Source organism: Macrobrachium rosenbergii, chromosome 7 (assembly GCF_040412425.1).
Source record: "Macrobrachium rosenbergii isolate ZJJX-2024 chromosome 7, ASM4041242v1, whole genome shotgun sequence".
Classification (NCBI taxonomy): domain Eukaryota; kingdom Metazoa; phylum Arthropoda; class Malacostraca; order Decapoda; family Palaemonidae; genus Macrobrachium; species Macrobrachium rosenbergii.
In genome coordinates, this window is record NC_089747.1 from 6,257,915 (window position 1) to 6,276,276 (window position 18,362).

The 18,362-nt window shown below is 34.4% G+C and overlaps 1 protein-coding gene across 1 annotated transcript in view; it reads left to right on the forward strand.

Moving 5' to 3' along the window:
- The window catches only part of LOC136840061 (uncharacterized), a 1,603,746-nt gene that overhangs the window by 673,464 nt on the left and 911,920 nt on the right, over positions 1–18,362 (forward strand).

The window sequence follows — 18,362 nt, forward strand, 5'->3', positions numbered from 1 at the left end:
TATGTGAAAAAGGACACTTGAAGGCAGTGTCCCCAACGCTATGAAACGATAGTACAGATTGTTGTTTAATTACAGTGAACTGAAATATGGCTGACTGATGTCACTCACAAATTTGGGTGTCGCCATTGTCAAAGAGCATTTAATTAATATTGTAAAAAAATTCCCGTCATTATTTTCTTTAACATTTTTGGTGTCGAGTTTGCATGAAGAAAACTTAATGTGATGAATGCGTTCTGTCTTGCCCTGTCATTATACTTGTGATGATCGAGAGAGGAATAGATATTTTATAACTGTTTTATAGACTATTATGAATAGTGGAAAGATTTGTATTTTTCATGAATAAGCCTGACTCCTAATTTTTTAATCCATAGTGGAAATACTTATATATTTCATAAATGAGCCTGACTCCTAGTTTTTTAGTACAAGGATTAATTACTCCCTTTTTAATGTATATATTTAATTTACACGTCCATTTAGATAATCAACCAATTTAGCTTAGCGTTAGACGGTGAAAGGTAAGTTCATAAATATTCCAATTTTAGGCTAAGTATTTTGTTTCGTTTTTAATTTTCACTCCTCTTTGCTTCAGAGTTACTCTGCTGTTCATTGGGCAAAATGATTCCATTTTCTTTAGCAATTTATCTACTGTACACCGTCCTTCGAAATTAAATCTCCATTTTAATTAAGCCAGTAATTTCCTTCATATTTATGAATGAATACAGCCAGGAAGCTTTTGATTGCGTTCTCATGACATTATACCTGATAAAATCATCTTTATTGCAGCTTTCAAATTTCGTACCCATCAAGCGACATGATATTCGCGTGTGAATTGCGTAATGCAGTATTAATTGCATATTGGAAGCATTAATGAAAATCGTGATTTCACGAGCTTATACGAAATGTTTGGTGAATAACTGTAAAGTCATTTTGATTACAAAGGATTATTTTTTTTGTTAGCTCATTCGCCTAAATTAACTAAAGCTTTGGCATTGTTTATTGATTTAAGAGACTATTAGAGGCAATATTTAACGCGTGATTTATGGTTTTATAGGTCTCCATGATAATAATAATAATAATGAGTGTCGGATAACTATAAGTTCACCTTTGTTTTGTATGTCTCTATAGTGTTAATAGAGGTGTTAGTTTTAATTACAAAGGATTTCCTTTTAACTCATTCGCCTATATCAGCTAAAGTTTTCCCTTTGCTTTTGTGATTAAAAGGACTATTAGTTGCCATTGTTAGCTTGTAATTGATGGCTTCATAAGTCCCCATAACAATAGCAATAATAATAAGATTCTTCGTAATGTTCGTACAGATAAAACATCCGACCATAATATAGTAATAATAATGAATGAGAGATACGTTTATCTTTGTGTTTTTTTATTTTTCTGTAGTATACGGAAAGATAAAATGAGTGACAGATAACCGTATGTTAATTTTTTTTTTTTTTTTTTTACTTCTTCGCAGTCTTCGTACAGATGAAACATCCGAAACTAGTTTGAGTTAAAATACCACTGACGACGTGGAAATTCGTGGCTCTTCTTACAGTGCCAGTGCCATTTACAGTCTCAAGTCCATGCTGGAATGCCTGTGACTGTTGATAGTGTCACATTTCCAAGGGGTGAACAAATATTGCGCCTGCCAGCCCGAATCCGATTTTCGTCGAAGTGATTTCCAACGAAATGTTATATTTTCATTCTTGCCCCTTTCACGATTTTCCTGCCTCGGTTCCTTTTGTAATGCTCTTTAGCACTTCTCCACTCTGAGTTTTATTTTGTTTTATGTTTGTTTTGAAGTTTTACGCGCCCGTTATTTCCATTGTTTGAACCCCCGTGATAGTCATTTGTTTCCCCTTTCTTTTCTTGCTCCAGAACTGTTCTCCAGTGACAGATTGTCTCTGTGTCTGTACGTCAGCATGTTCCTCTTCTCTCTGAGTGTCGTCCTGTGAACTTGTTGTCTCTTCGTCTTTCTGTGTCTGATTGTCTGTTTCCGTGTCTTTTATAATAAAGAGTATGGTATTTCTTTATCTGTTTGTGTGTGTGTGTGCACTATTAACTGTAATCTGTTTCTTCTCGTGTGCTGTTGAATTATAACTCCATGCTTTGTTTTATTATCCTCAATCTTGTAGTTACTCTTCGCATTCTTATTCGGAATTTGATGTTGGGTAACTTCAGCAAATGTGGAATTGCAGCTTCGAAGTTGGGAGTACGGTATTATTTTGTTTAAGATCGACGAAAGCTCCAAAATACCCCGTAAGTCACTGTATCGCTTCTTTTGCACAAGGAAAAAATGTGCAATCCGATTCAGTAAGGAAAACCCGGGTTTATCGTTTTTATAATTTTGTCACTATACCTAATTTTAGTTCTGGTGTACTTATTTCAGTTAATTTTCATATGTTGGATGTTTTAATTCATCTCAAGTGAATGGGTGAATAAGATATGGTATCACTTAACCTAAATGATATTGATACTATACTGATACAAGAGTGCAGGTCGATGCTTGGAATCCAGTTCAAGTGCTATATGTCAAAATATTTCATCCTCATCAGGTTATTGAGTGTATATCTTGGCTTAATTATCCAGTAATATCAATTTATGGTTTTTTACAGTTTTTCGAACATACGTACCTACTTTAATGCAGCTGACAATTTGATGAGAGAATAAGTTTCATCCCTCAAGTGGTTTGACTTACCATTCAAGATGCTATGAGCTACAAGCACACACCATTACTAAATATGCTATAGCCGAAAATGTTTTTCTCAATCTGGAGGTCAGTGCCACATGTGTGCCTACCCACAGTCGGCTTCAAGCATACTTTCACGTGAGAGAGTGTGTTCTGAAAATATGCTGAAAGTTTTCAAATGTTTTTCACTAGTTTCTTCAATTTCTCATCATCATCCTCAGTTGCTGTTGTACATCTGCATAAGCAACCATTCCATACTCCATTCACAACGTATTTTCTTATCTAACTTGGAAAGAGAGAGAGAGAGAGAGAGAGAGAGAGAGAGAGAGAGAGAGAGAGAGAGAGAGAGAGAGAGAGAGAGAGAGTGATGAAAATAACTCTTGAAACATTCTTTTGAACTTCCCTTGTGCACATTTATTATTTACTTCTCGAGTGGATCCCCTAAAGAACCCCTTATTCTTCAAGGAATTCAGATGCTTTCTTGGAAATATACTTACTTTCATCGTACACTGATCTGCATATTTCCTTTGTAGTCTCCTTAGTTTCTTTCCTAAATACTCCCCTTTCTTTCCAAATAGAAAGAGATGAGGCACATAAACCGTTTTGTTAAGTGTCGTTAATCTTTCTTTTTATTGCTGTTCACAGTTAATGCTTTCTATAATGGTTCGCGGATTGGGTCCACAATACCATACGACTGTCCTCCTTTGATCACTTTTATTACCCCACTTTAAATCCCTCTAAAAATCTCAGGGTACCTTCAAGAAACTTATTTCACATTTTCTCTCTATTTCTATTTTGTATTTTTATTTTTGTTTACACATTTCTTCACGACGGGTGCCCACTGGTATCCAAGACTGTAAACCCTTGTTTATGTGTTTTTCACTGTGCTGTAATATCGCTGAAATCCGTGCTGCCTTTGGTCTTTTACTCAAAATTGTCGTTTGAAGTGCCGTGGCAGGTTATGGTATCTCTGCTGAGGAAAGACGGCAGGTATTGTCTTCTAGATTATAGATCTGATGTTCGAAAAATCTTGATACGTTTTTTGACGTAGCGCTGAAAAACACTAGCTGAAGGAGACGAGGGAAATACATTTCAAAGCACATAAATAGAAATACCGACTAAGTAACTATAAATAAATAGTTATTGAAGACAATCAAGTTGTTTCTTCAAGAACTTCAGGAACAACGATATTATGAATGTTTTCAGGAGCATCAGTGGAATTGTAGTGGAACTGATTGGGAATATTTTCAACGGAAGCCCCAAAATGAACATCGAGATAAAAACGTCGAAAAAGTAGTTCCAAAATTAGTTTATTCATCGTGTTAAATGGCTCAACATCTCCTTCCACTGAATGTTAATCTTTACCTAATTGATAAAGATGTTTGTAACGCCATATGTGGCTTCTGGGATATCTCAGTTGCCGAGAGTACGTACTTTACCAATTTTCTCAAAGTTTCAGTCATTCCATTGATTCCTTACAAGGACTTCCCTAGTCTTCGATGAGTTCCCTTGCTTGACCGTACACGTGCTGAGTTTCATTTGCTTATTTATTTATTCATCTAGGTTTATTATTTCATTTCATTGGTTAATTGAAATAGTCCTTCTTTCATTATTCATCTATTATTATTTGCCATTAATCGCATATTTTCAGTTGCGTTTGATCCTTCAGATAGATATTATGTGTATGTATATGTATATGTATAAATATATGTAATTATGTATATATATATATATAATATATATATATATATATATATATATATATATATATATATATATATATATATATATATATATATATATATATGTATAATATGTGTGTGTGGATGTATGATATACATGTGCCTCTTGTTCACTTTCCTTTCGGATCTTTTTATTACTAGTCTTCTTTGTCACTGTCCTGTAATTTCCTGTCGCCCCCCTTAACTGGTACATACAATATTCATTATTTTCCTTTACTAAACCGCTCTTTCATCATCCTATCGCTCAGTTTTTACTCTCTCCTCCCACACTCCCATAACCGCGAACCATCCCATCTCTTCCTACGACCTTGCTGTATTACATATATCTTGTGTACTACCTACCTTTGTGTCTTTAATCATAGGGATATTTCATCCATATATATATATATATGTATATATATATATATATATATATATATATATATATATATATATATATGTGTGTGTGTGTGTGTGTGTGTGTGTGTGTATGTATGCATTTATATATATAATATGTATAATTATGATATATATGTTGTATATACATTATATATATGTACATGTATATATATTATATATGTCTATATATATAGTTTCTGTTCGTGGAAAGTGATTTTAAGAACTTGGATAAAAGTTAATGTTCTCTAGTGATCCTGAATTTATTAAGACAGAAGAGTACGTAAGCTTAATTGAAAGAAGACTGATAGATTTTATAGGGACAAAATCATACGTGTTTACTTAGTGCAAAATCTTGGTGGACTTCACTTTAATAATATCTCATCATCCAAAGCATTAAGGATTTTATCCTCATTTTGCGAGGTCAAGCAAAGTGAAATCTAATCTGTTCTGTTGCACAAAGCTACGTCTATGCCAAGGTATTACGAAAAGTGGCTATAGGCTAAGAGTACTTCGCAGGCTTAGAAGCGCGATCCACCGGATAGCGCATGAGGCAAGTACCTGAATATCAACACATCTCTATATTTGCTTTAGAATGACTGTTGATGTCAAAACACTCGCAAGAGATAAAACAAGACTTAAGGAACGACCCAGTTCTCTACCCGAAGCACTATCAAGGCGCTCCCGCACTTGAGGGCTTTCCGGAATATGTCAATACTTGTGTACTTTGTTATTTTTTTTTTCTTTCATCTTTCCCTTAACTCACAAAAGAGTTATTGAAATGGGGAAAAAAATATTTATATTCAGGCCTGTGGAAGTAGATTAGAGTAGTATGGGGTTTTACAATGTCACTGTAGGGATTTTTGGACAGTTTTTTAAGCTCAGTACAGCCTACACTATTTTGTACACTTCTTGGTATATTGTTGCCGTGTATCTTTAGGTAAACATTTCTCTGCCCATTTTTTGTGGATATGTACTTATCCAGATAACATAATTCAGTGCTTCCCACTAACAAAAGAACATTACTCCGATGAAATGCAGACTCGTTCGCGTAAGGGGTGGGAAACGTATTTGTCTTGTTGACAACTCTCCCTTTCTGAAGTGTCGGAAAACTAACAAGGACTTCAGTTGCCCGTTGGTTGTGAGAAGGGGTGTCTTATCGCTCGTGTGACAGAGCGGACTTTCCGAATATATGCGCTTCATTTACCTTGTGATATATTGTCTTTAATTATACAGAAGTAATGGATATTTAAGCTGGTTGTTGGTCTTTATGAAGACGATGAAAATTCACTCGATAAACCGTTAAAGGTAGATGTTTTACAAACCGGTTTCTGTGCCTTGCTGCCACTGCTTAAGTAGTGGCTTCTGCTGAAGATTGTTTTATAAATTAGTGAGGATTTTTAATATTAATAATTTATTATTTTTAATCTAAAAGTATACCTCGTCTCTTGCTGTCTTTTAATGGAAGATTGTTACGCAAGGTATGCAGAATGATATTTCCACTTTATTTGTTATCCGCCCCAATTAATTGAAAGCGATAAAAATCGAAATTCAAATTTTTGCCCGGAAGTGAATGGTTTCCTCTTCAGTATGATTAATGATTAATCAATGAATAGAAAAATAGAAGTTTCATAGAAGCCTAAATCGTATTATCCTTCAAATATTAGCAATTAATGAAACATCTGAATCTACCAATTTGAAACAAAACACCAAACGATGGCGAAAATCAGATATGCAATTAGCCATACAAATATGGCGTCCAGAATCTTCTTCACATCTGAATGTGGTCATTTAAGTTGGTGACGTGCCCTTTGCGTTCGAGACATACCTCAAGGGTGATCCATGTGGAGGACGAGCTCAGCCAGGGTCAACAACCCCGACGCTAATTTCTGCGGACTGGCCGCTAACATCCGGTCAACGCATAAGACATGTCCAGGCACCGGTTGACGATACCCATTGTTAAGGTCAGTGAAAAGGGGGTAACGATATATATATATATATATATATATATATATATATATATATATATATATATATATATAATTGTTCTTGAATAGTTCTAGATACGATATATATATATATACCTGATGATATTCTTGAATAGTTCTAGATACAAGACAGATACCTGATGATAAACTCAATCTCTTTCTACAAGACAGAGACTCTCTCTCTCTCTCTCTCTCTCTCTCTCTCTCTCTTTGTCGTATTCTATCAACACCAGACAGAGGTATGAGTGCTAAAGTTTATATTTTTAATCTAAATCAGTTATGATGTATATTATATACAGTGTATATATATATATATATATATATATATATATATATATATATATATATATATATATATATATATATATATATAGCAGTAAGATTAAAAAAAAAAAAAAAAATAGAGGTATAGGAAACGCTCATTTTGTATGATTTCGATATATCAGGAGCGAGTGCGATGACCCTTAATAGTAAACAAATTTTGTCTTAATGGTTATTTAGCAAGATAACGACAGTGTGAATTTACCAGTGATATCGAGGTCGGAGATTATAATATTCATGAGTATACAAGTGTATAAGTGTTAGTGAAATAACAGTAACATTTTTATGAGGCCAATTGCGTTAAATGTCAATTTGAATATTTTATAATTGGTTGGATTAAAAGGTCTGAACAGTAATATTCCTACGATTTTCTGTTGTGGGTAGAATCGGACAAAACACTTATAAAGAGAGAGAGAGAGAGAGAGAGAGAGAGAGAGAGAGAGAGAGAGAGAGAGAGAGAGAGTGGAGGCTCTCGTTTCGTACTGAATGAGTTTGAGCCCACCTTTATATATTCGAGTTAGGTTGCTACGTATATAGAACTGTTCACAGAAAATTCGAAAAATTAATCGGATTATTTTCTTGTCATATTCAGCTTAAAACAGGTAAATGTGGAACATAATGTACTGTGGTATTATATTTGAAGGAAAAAAAAAAATCTTATCGGAGAGCGCTTCTGTGAGCGTAGGTTGAAATCGTAATGAATATTGTTCGGAGAGCGCTTCTGTGAGCGTAGGTTGAAATCGTAATGAATATTGTTGCGTTAAATTAAAATACTAAAAGAAGAATAATGAATTATGTTAACGTCGATACGAAATTGAATTGTGATTGTTTTTTTCTATTTTTGTGTTTATTTATAACTGTAATTTCTCGTGTAGTAAGTAGATTTTGTCTGCGAGATAGGGAAACGTGATGTTTTCCGAGAGGTGATTATAATCTCTTTGCCAGTAATGAGTAGTGGGCATTGATTACGTCATCAGGAAATTTACAATACTTAACAAATTGTAGCATTATTAGTGAAATTCGATGGAACACTTGAAGTGTTAAATTGTATCACGGAAGGCATTTATGATATATATACGTGTAGATTTTATGTATACATACATATATGTGTATATACTGTATATATATAATATAATATATATATATGTGTGTGTGTGCGTGTGTGTCGGTATATTTAAATAAACGGATATACATATACATAGGTAGAGAAATGGATAAATATATGGATAAACATGAATAGATAAACATATAGATTTCAACAACTACTGTTTATCATAGCAGGTGAGGGTCCAGTGAAAAATATAAGATTAGGGCCACTGCCACTTCTGTACTGGAAGTGTAGGATCTTGGATGAACCCACTGTTCAGAAAACAACCCTTCCCCCCTTTCCTGTACACAAACAGACACTGCACTATTCTCTTTTGTCTTCCATGCACTTTCTATGTCTTCCTATTCTCCTCCTTCGTAACACCTGCGAATTATATACACTCATTTCACCAACTTAACCTCCTTCATCATTCTTTTCACACTTGATGGAACCCTCTCATTGATTCAACCTTGCACTACGTCGACATTTTTATGCTATTTCTGAGTATCTTAAAATTTTCCCACCTTTTTAATTCTTTAAGCAGTTCACCTCAGAAGGTTCAATCATTTTTCTATCAATGGCTGTCAACATTTATTATTTACTCCTCTTCCTTTTACGCTCCGCTTTTATTCCAGTTATTTACTGACACTCCCACTAACACATATGTGACTTCTGTTCCAGTTATATTCACTAACTTAAATGTCTCGCCCATTTTGTGACTCGTTTCTTCTCTGAACTTACCTTCATCTATCACGTTTGCTTCCTTTTTCCCAGAAATCCATATTAACCTCCATTACACCATCTTCTTAGTATTCTCGTACTCTCCTACCTTTATTCTCTCTTAAATTGCACTTCTAGCTTTCTCCTCTTGTGCGCACTTTCAAAATATTTCTCTGCTTACTGCAATGTATCTCCATTTCCTCCTGTCAAGACGATCATCTCAGCGCATAAAATATTCCATATTTAATCCACGATCTGTTTATTTTTTCACAACTTTACACCGGCATGTAAAGTCATTTCTCTTACCTTTCGTGTCATGTCATCAAGGAACATATCCAGATATCAAGCAGCCGCTTTTTCATGGGCTTATTCCAACAACACACACACACACACACACACACACGTTCAACCTAAAAGATTTTTATTTTGAATCGCCCTTAGACACGTAACTTTTATACCACACTTCCTACAAGGATTTTTGCTTTTGTAGGTATGTATATATATATATATATATATATATATATATATATATATATATATATATATATATATATATATGTGTGTGTGTGTGTGTGTGTGTGTGTGTGTGTGTGTGTGTTTGAGGTGGAAGTTTTGAGTAAGATGAGACAAAACGTAGATATACGAGGAAAACTGCCTTCACCCACAGCCGTCTAGGTTATCCAAGATTTTTCAGGTATCTCCTTAAATGAAAACTTATTTTGGCGAGATGTGTTTCAAGATTACGGGTAACTTAGGAACGTCACAGGAAGACATTTTAGCCTTTAAAAAAGCGAAGTATTCCAGTTGTGTCAATTGGTTTGTTGAACAGTTGTAAGTCTTGCAAAGCAAACTGGCATTCAGATTCTGAAAGTCAGGATTTAGTATACATTCTTATAACTATGAAGAACAACATGCTAAATATGTTTTATAAGTAACACTAGAGAAGACTAGTTTATGGCATTATTGGTGTGATTGAGAACCTGAAAAGGGTTTTGAAGACTCGTAAAGGAATTTTTCGTACGTTAACCTTTTTTTTTTCTTGTTTGTTATTATGACTCACTGTGATATGTTCACGGCATTTCATTTTATTTTCTGGTTGATACATTTTATGTCCAGTGGATAAATGATAATTTTTGCTCTTCTCTTGTCGTTTTTGCATTGATTGTCATTCGTTTTTAGTGTTATTTTATTGTATACGTTTTAGCGTTTCCCCGCTTTTTCGTATTTTTAATAGACTACTTCACGTATAGGAAAGAATGTGTGTATATATATATATATATATATATATATATATATATATATATATATATACATATATATATATATATATATATATATATATATATATATATATATATTTATATATATATATATATATAATATACATATAATATTACATATATATCTCTATATTATATGTATGCATATGCATCCACATACACACTAATACATACACTTACATACAAACACATGTATATATATATATATATATATATATATATATATATATATATATATATATATATATATATATATATATATGTGTGTGTGTGTGTGTGTGTGTGTGTGTGTGTGTGTGTATAAACACACATGACAAAACAGAAACGTCTCGAATGTTAAGTTGATCGTGACGTCAAATGCACATGAAAAGGAAGGTCGGACGTGTCGATATCAGGCATTCATTTGCTAAGCTTCCCTTTTGTAAGTCGAACAAAGAAGGTTCGACGCCAGAGAATCTTCAGCTGCCGCATGTCGGAGGCAGGACGCTATTTATATCTCGGTGAGGCTGGATGCTTGAACGTATGCCTTATGCAATCCCTCCCCACTCAGTGTGTATATATATGTATGTATATATATATATATATATATATATATATATATATATATATATATATATATATATATATATATATATATATATATATCATATATATGAACATAATTTATACATTTGTTACTGAGCTTGTCGTAATTGTTTGCTGGAACAGTAGAAGTTTGTTCTTAAATTTCTTCATGAACCTCCGTTCCCATTTCTTTCCGTCTTGCTAGCCACTGTCTTGGCTGAATTGAAATATGCCAAATTATCAGATATCAGGTCAAGAAACTGACTATTTTTCTTTATTCCGTTGTTTATTTACTTCAATTATTCACATATGTGATAAAGTCCACAACTGGGCGGAAGCATAATAGATAACTCTGTGTAAACATATGATGCTTCTGAATAATTAATACCTACATAAAGCTTCCGTTAAACCAGTAAGCATTACACAGAGCATATTCAGAGATATGAATAAATTTGCAGAGAAGTAAAAATTGACAGCAATTACATTTTTTTTTTTTAGTTCCGTTGATTATTTTATTAGTAACCTTCGCGATCAAGTCCTCACCTGGACGAAAGCATAAAAGATACCATTAAATGTATTCAAATTTACATTTTTTATGTAAATAACTTTAAAATATTTTTGTGGGTCTTTTGTTTACATTAAAACAATTATTAATAAAAATCAAATAATCATTCGTCTGCTTGATGTGTCATGACACGCAAGAAAATAGAAGTCTCGTTATTCATGAATTTTAAAGGCAAAAATTCCAGAAAAATGTTAGCACGTTCAAGTTCGTCTCTCCTGCTGCGGTCTCGTATGCAAATCTCATTTGCTACATTAATCTTGATAAAAATAGAGAGATTTCTCTTCGCATTTATCTTTATTTATTTTACGTCGGACACCCTCGTCATCCATCTTGGCTTTGTTTAGGGAAAACAGGAAGGTATTCCACAATGCATTTTCTCTGCTTTATAGACGTGTGTTTACATATATTCAGATATGTGGTTTATAGACGGGAGTCTACATAGGTTCATACATGTGCTACATAGACACGTAGTTCCTCGTTGGGAGAGTCGGTAGAGTTCTCGGCTAGCACTCTGTTAGGCCCGAGTTCGAGTCTCCGGCCGACCAGTGAAGAATTAGAGGAATTTATTTCTGGTGATAGAAATTCATTTCTCGGTATAATGTGGTTCGGATTCCACGATAAGCTGTAGGTCCCGTTGCTAGGTAACCAGCTGGTTCTTAGCCACGTAAAATAAGTCTAATCCTTCGGGCCAGCCCTAGGAGAGTTGTTGATCAGCTCAGTGGTTTGGTTAAACATTTGCTCAGTAGACGTGTCTCTACATAGATATAAACATTTGCTCTATACACATGTGTATACATAGATTCAAACATTTGCTCTACAGCCACCTGTCTACATAGATTCAGACATTTGCTTTATAGACATGTCTACATAGATTCATACATTTGCTGTATATACCTGTATCTACATATATTCAGGCATGTTTTTTATGGGCGTGTCTAAACAGATTCAAACTTGTTTTATAGACATGTGTCTATAGATTCACACATGTGCTGTATAGATATGTGTCTACATAAATTCGATATGTTTGATGCATATTTTTAGTTTTTTATTAACAATTTTCACGATTGTGAAAATATATGTATTACAGTTACACGTATACTTAAATACCCCACATGTAAAAATTAAAGAAAATCCTCTGGATCAGATATGCCACATACGGAAATTGAGGAATATGTAATAAACAAGTAAAAACATGCACCGAAGATGCTTCAGCGCAGTCGAGTTTTCTGTACAGCGTGTAATCAAGGCCACCGAAAATAGATCTATCTCTCGGTGGTCACGGTATAACGCTGTATGAGCTGCGGCCCATAAAACTCTCAGCCGGCCGTGATGGCCTATGTTGTTGCGTTGCCAGAAGCACGATTATGGCTAACTTTAACCTTAAATAAAATAGAAGCTACTAAGGCTAGAGGGCTGCAATTTTGTATGTTTGATGATTGGACGGTGGATGATCAACATACCAATTTACAGCCCTCTAGCCTCAGTAGTCTTTTAAGATTTGATGGCGGACAGAAAAAAGTATGTATATCGTATATGGTTTTGAATTCATCACCAAAATATTGCTAGAAACGAATTTGAACTGCGCAAGAATAAACAAATTTCCAGTCCACTCTTCGGCAGTAGGTCAATGTTGAGAATATCGAGACCGATTTGTTATTTCTGCTTAGGGAAAATATTTCGAACAGATATTGTAGATAATTAAAAACAGCCATGAAAGTGGATTACAATTTTCGCCGTTCTGCATCCTGGTATAACTCTCAATATCTGTACACAAATAATTTTGGGGAAGGAAGCTCAAGTTTCCGTAAATTCTATTTCACAGAAGTTAGAATATCATTTAACAAAGTTTGGTGGTTTTAATATTGTGTTTCTTTCTCAGTTAAATGACAATATTTTATTCCTTGACTCTTTACTCGGTACCAGCAGCTACTATTTCTGTAAGGCATTAATAATAATAATAAAAAAAAACAATTACACTTCTTTCCTTTCTACTTTTAAAATCTCTGCCCTTTGGGCAGCTGACAAATGAGCATCTGTGTAAACTTTATAAATGAAGGTAATTAAGCACAGCTTCATAATTCATTACTGCGTAATTAATTGGGGTCCTTTTGGAGAGCTGGATTTTGTCAAATGTGCTTAATTACACAGATGAATCTTGTCCTACGAAACTGTTATATAACGTAAGCATACCTATAGGTATTTGATATAGTCATTATATTTTGTATATGACGCTTCGTTTTGGTGTTGTAGTACATTATATACCATTTGTTAAGGTTGACATGAGATTATAATATTTAAGTCGTCCTGAGTGATTGATGTGAAGCCATAACAAGGAAGAAGCCAAATAATGGTTATTGGTGTGCGTGATAGTTAATTATCTTGAATTAGTCTCATTGTGTCAAGATAAATGTAATATGTTGGATATTGAAATGTCTAGTGATTGCCTATTATGTATATATTGTTTTTGATCTGTGATGGTCGGATATGTAATTTATGTACGTTTGTTTTGTCGCTTGAGATGTTTGAATCTCTCTCTCTCTCTCTCTCTCTCTCTCTCTCTCTCTCTCTCTCTCTCTCTTCCCTTAGGGGGTTATAGCCGTCAGTGCACCTCTCATGGTGCACTGTAGGCATTACTAACTGCACCAACTTCTTTACGTGTTACTCCACAACCATTACGCTACCATTTCTTCAGTCTTGCTGTCCAACCACTCGAACTCATCTTTTCACTGTTTAAAGTACTGACTAGCTGAAAGTGCCCCAGTGCTTGGCTTTACGCCTAATTTTTATAATATAATTCTCTCTCTCTCTCTCTCTCTCTCTCTCTCTCTCTCTCTCTCTCTGTTGTCTGGCCTCGCATAAATGAGTTCAGATGTGGCACGGGTGTTTACTATGACTAAGTTGTGAACCATAACTTTCTCAAGTTGTTATGACGCAGTAATGGCTAATATGGAGTTTACTGAGCTGAAATATATACCAGCAAGGACTGTTGCGTCTGGGGTAGCTTGGAAGGGTTTAGGAGGTCAAGTGTAGGAAATGCCTTGAAATAAAAGCAATATCACAGGCAAAAAAAATGCTCTTAAATGCACTGACGTATATGGCACTCCCGGTTATTCCCAGAAACATGTGGAAAAATCAGTTCTGCGATATGGTTTCTCTGATCGACGATTGATATCCACAATCGGGCATCAAAGTAAGGCATCATTTAGGTTAATAAGGCCACAGGGAGCAGTAATTATGACTTTGGACCACCTGTTTCGTATAGGGCACCTAAATAATGCCTTGCTGTGACGCCCAGTTGCGAAATTAGTTAGTCGACTTGAATCATATCACAGACCTTAATGTTGAAGAGGTTTCTGGGAAAAACTGGGAGTGCCACTGACGTCAGTACGCTTAAAAGCATTTCTACTTTTTGTGACGTTGGTTTTCGTTTGATATTGGTTTTATTTCATTACGTAATCTTTCTTGTTTAGTTCAAACAGTAATATGTTTACATATCTATAATCTATATTAATAACGAGGTTTCAAGTCCCATATTCAAGTCTGTGAGATTACAAGGTATATTGGCCAACGACTTATAGCTGTCTCTCTTGGCTAGTTGAAACTTTACAACAAATAGCATGAGGAGATTGTCTTCTTAGATGTTTGGTCATCCACTCTCTCTCCTTTAACTTACATAAACTGATTCTTACTTTGTTCCCTGACTGAAAATCGAGTTTGATGACGGTACTCGGTTTTAATGATGAAAATTGGTACCTAATGAGAGACGTTCACTGATGCTATTGTCATTTTGTCATCCATTTCGTTTGTTTTTAATTCTTGAAGAACCAAACTTATTAGACCATCTCTCTCTCTCTCTCTCTCTCTCTCTCTCTCTCTCTCTCTCTCTCTCTCTCTCTCTATATATATATATATATATATATATATATATATATATATATATATATATATATATATATATATATATATATATATATATATACATATATATATATATATATCAGTGATGTTATAATTTTGTCTTCAGGGTTAAGTTACGTTATGTCAGGGTGGGTTGGGTTAGGTTTCTTCTTACAGAACCAAACTTACAAGACCTCTCTCTCTCTCTCTCTCTCTCTCTCTCTCTCTCTCTCTCTCTCTCTCTCTCTCTCTCTCTCTCACTTTTTCCGGTCCGTCGCAAACAGTCTGTCTTTTGCAGTCAAGTGAATGTTGTTGACAGACCCATTATGAACACCACGCCAGAATTATGGCCGATTCTTGTTTACGCGTTTCATTGTGGAATCACGGCGTAGGATGATCTCCAACCGGATTAATCCCGGAGCCTATTCTGCAATGATCCCAATTGCATCCCTATTGGGGAGCGTTCATTGAAGCTAAGTTATAATTGGCAGTCAATCTCAGTCTCGTTCATTTCTGGTATGAGATACTATAGACGATTTTAACCTCGTTAACTCGTACGCTGTTGTTGTGGCTTACTTAATGAGGTGCAGTTGAGGTCATTTGGTTGATGATGTCAAGTTAAGGGCTTGTAACTACGAATTTGTTGTTTTTGAACTGAAATTTGCTTGTTTATCATCATGCCTAGCCAGGAATATGGCAATCATTGAACTGATTCCAAAGCAAATAATTGGGTATTATTTCCAGACTAAACGATTTTATATATATATATATATATATATATATATATATATATATATATATATATATATATATATATATATATATATATATATATATATATATGTGTGTGTGTGTGTGTGTGTGTGTGTGTGTACATACATACACACACGTATTTGCACACATATGTTTGTTTGCTTATATGCATTAATAACAGAACGGATGTAATTTTCAAATATACCCTCACAACCACAGCGAACAAGCCTTAATTGTACCTTGGCAGTGCGTCCGATTTCTTAACGATATTGAGCCAGGGAAAAATAACAAAACCATCAAGCTCTTGAGCAGTTGCTTGCCATAGGCTTTCATTGCATCCCATGAGGTAATTGTGCTTTTGTTTCAACTGGATTGCAATTTTTGTCAGTTTTACTTGGTTTATGCTTATATCGTCTTTTGTATCGGATGCATAGACCTCGTTCCATTATTCATTTATTTTAATTTTATTGACGTTCGATCCAGACCAGCTGCTGACTGTGTAATCAATTTCTCTAGCAATGATTTAATTTTATTTCTCTATATTTTCCTTCGTGACTTCATCTTTATATTTTATTCAGTATTTTTATGTGAATTTTTATACCCACTCGTCTCTCATTTATATTTTGCTCTTGTATTCACTTCGTATATTCAGAAATTTCTTTATTTATTATTTTTATATGTAGCACCCCATGTTTGTATTATTTTTATTTCGTAATTTTTCGTCATTTCAGTTCCTTCCCCAACTCTTGCATATCCTTAGCTTGCGTTGCATTTATTTCCCTGTTTTATATCTCGTCTCTTTCTTCATTTTTATTTTACCATTCGCCTACATCTTTCAGCTCAGTATCATTCTCCCCACTTCTTCTCTCCCTCTCACTCATTCACTATATATATATATATATATATATATATATATATATATATATATATATATATATATATATATATATATATATATATATATATATATACATACATACACTCGTATGTGGTATGTATGGGTAGTGTTTTTTCTTCAACAGTGAATATTTTTTTCCCTAATAAGATTGGTTCTAGAGTAAAAAATCAGACAGTGGTTACCACCGCATTCATTTCTTAATTCCTGAATTACAGATAAATTCCCTGCTTAGAAACCTAATACTACATCTAAGGCCCATTTACAGCCTGTAGAATCCACCCCTCCCTCATTCCAACAATCCCCATCCCCTAAACATTGGTCCATTCACCTGTGTCATGCCTGTGCTATCTATCTAACTTCCTAGATATTAAGCATTTTCCCCTAAAAGGGTAATGTATAGAAGTATCAAGGGTATTCTGGAAAGAATTTGGGAGCCAGTGCCTTACCTGGTCACTAATTACCAGGTAGCTATTCAGTGCTTAGTTCGATAGGGATTACCTAGTAAATTTACTATCCAGGTCTTAGATTCTCTCAGAGCAGAAGATTCTGCTTGTGACTTGACGCTGCTTGTTATGACCTTGTTCCTTGCTTGCTGCTTGCTCTTGAAGGAAGCCAGACAACTCTAGGCGCGGATACTCAGCATTTGCTTTCGTTATTTCGGGATTTTTGTCTTAGAACTTTTTTTTTTTCTCTCGTATATCCCAATGCATTTTTTTTTTTTTTTGCAAGTGCTGCGATATGGCAAGGTTTCCTTTAGTTGGCGACCTAAAGGTTTCTGCGCCGCTCGTGTAGCCTAGGTAGAAAAAATGAGATAATGTACTTATATTTTGTCTTGTAAGTAATAAAAAATAAGTGAGATGATATATTTTAATGTCCTTTGAGTATTAGCAAGTTTGCATAATTTGTTTTCATGTTTTGTTTAAGTAGGTCTGGGCCTGTGTGGATATTTTTGTATATATGGAAACGTCTGCTTTTTTATTATTAATAATTAAACAGATAAATGATAGAAATTACATCAGTGATCAGCAATCATTACTGAATTCAAGACACCTTTGAGGGAGCAACATGTGAAATTACAGCTTAGTTGTCAGATTCTGAGTGAAATTACAGTTCAGTCGTTAGATACTGAATGAAATTACACTTCAGTCGTTAGATAATGAGTGAAATTACAGTTCAGTCGTTAGATACTGAGTGAAATTACAGTTCAGTCGTTAGATACTGAGTGAAATTACAGTTCAGTCGTTAGATACTGAGTGAAATTACAGTTCAGTCGTTAGATACTGAGTGAAATTACAGTTCAGTCGTTAGATACTGAGTGAAATTAAAGTTTAGTCATGACAGATTCCATATTGAAGATAAGAACATAAGAAGGAAAAGGGGATGATGAGGATGAAGTAAGAAATGATGGGAAACAGTGGTTCAGGCTGAATGACATCCTGATTAAGACCAGCGAAATTACATTCGGGCTTAGTGTGGGTTGTCTGAAATC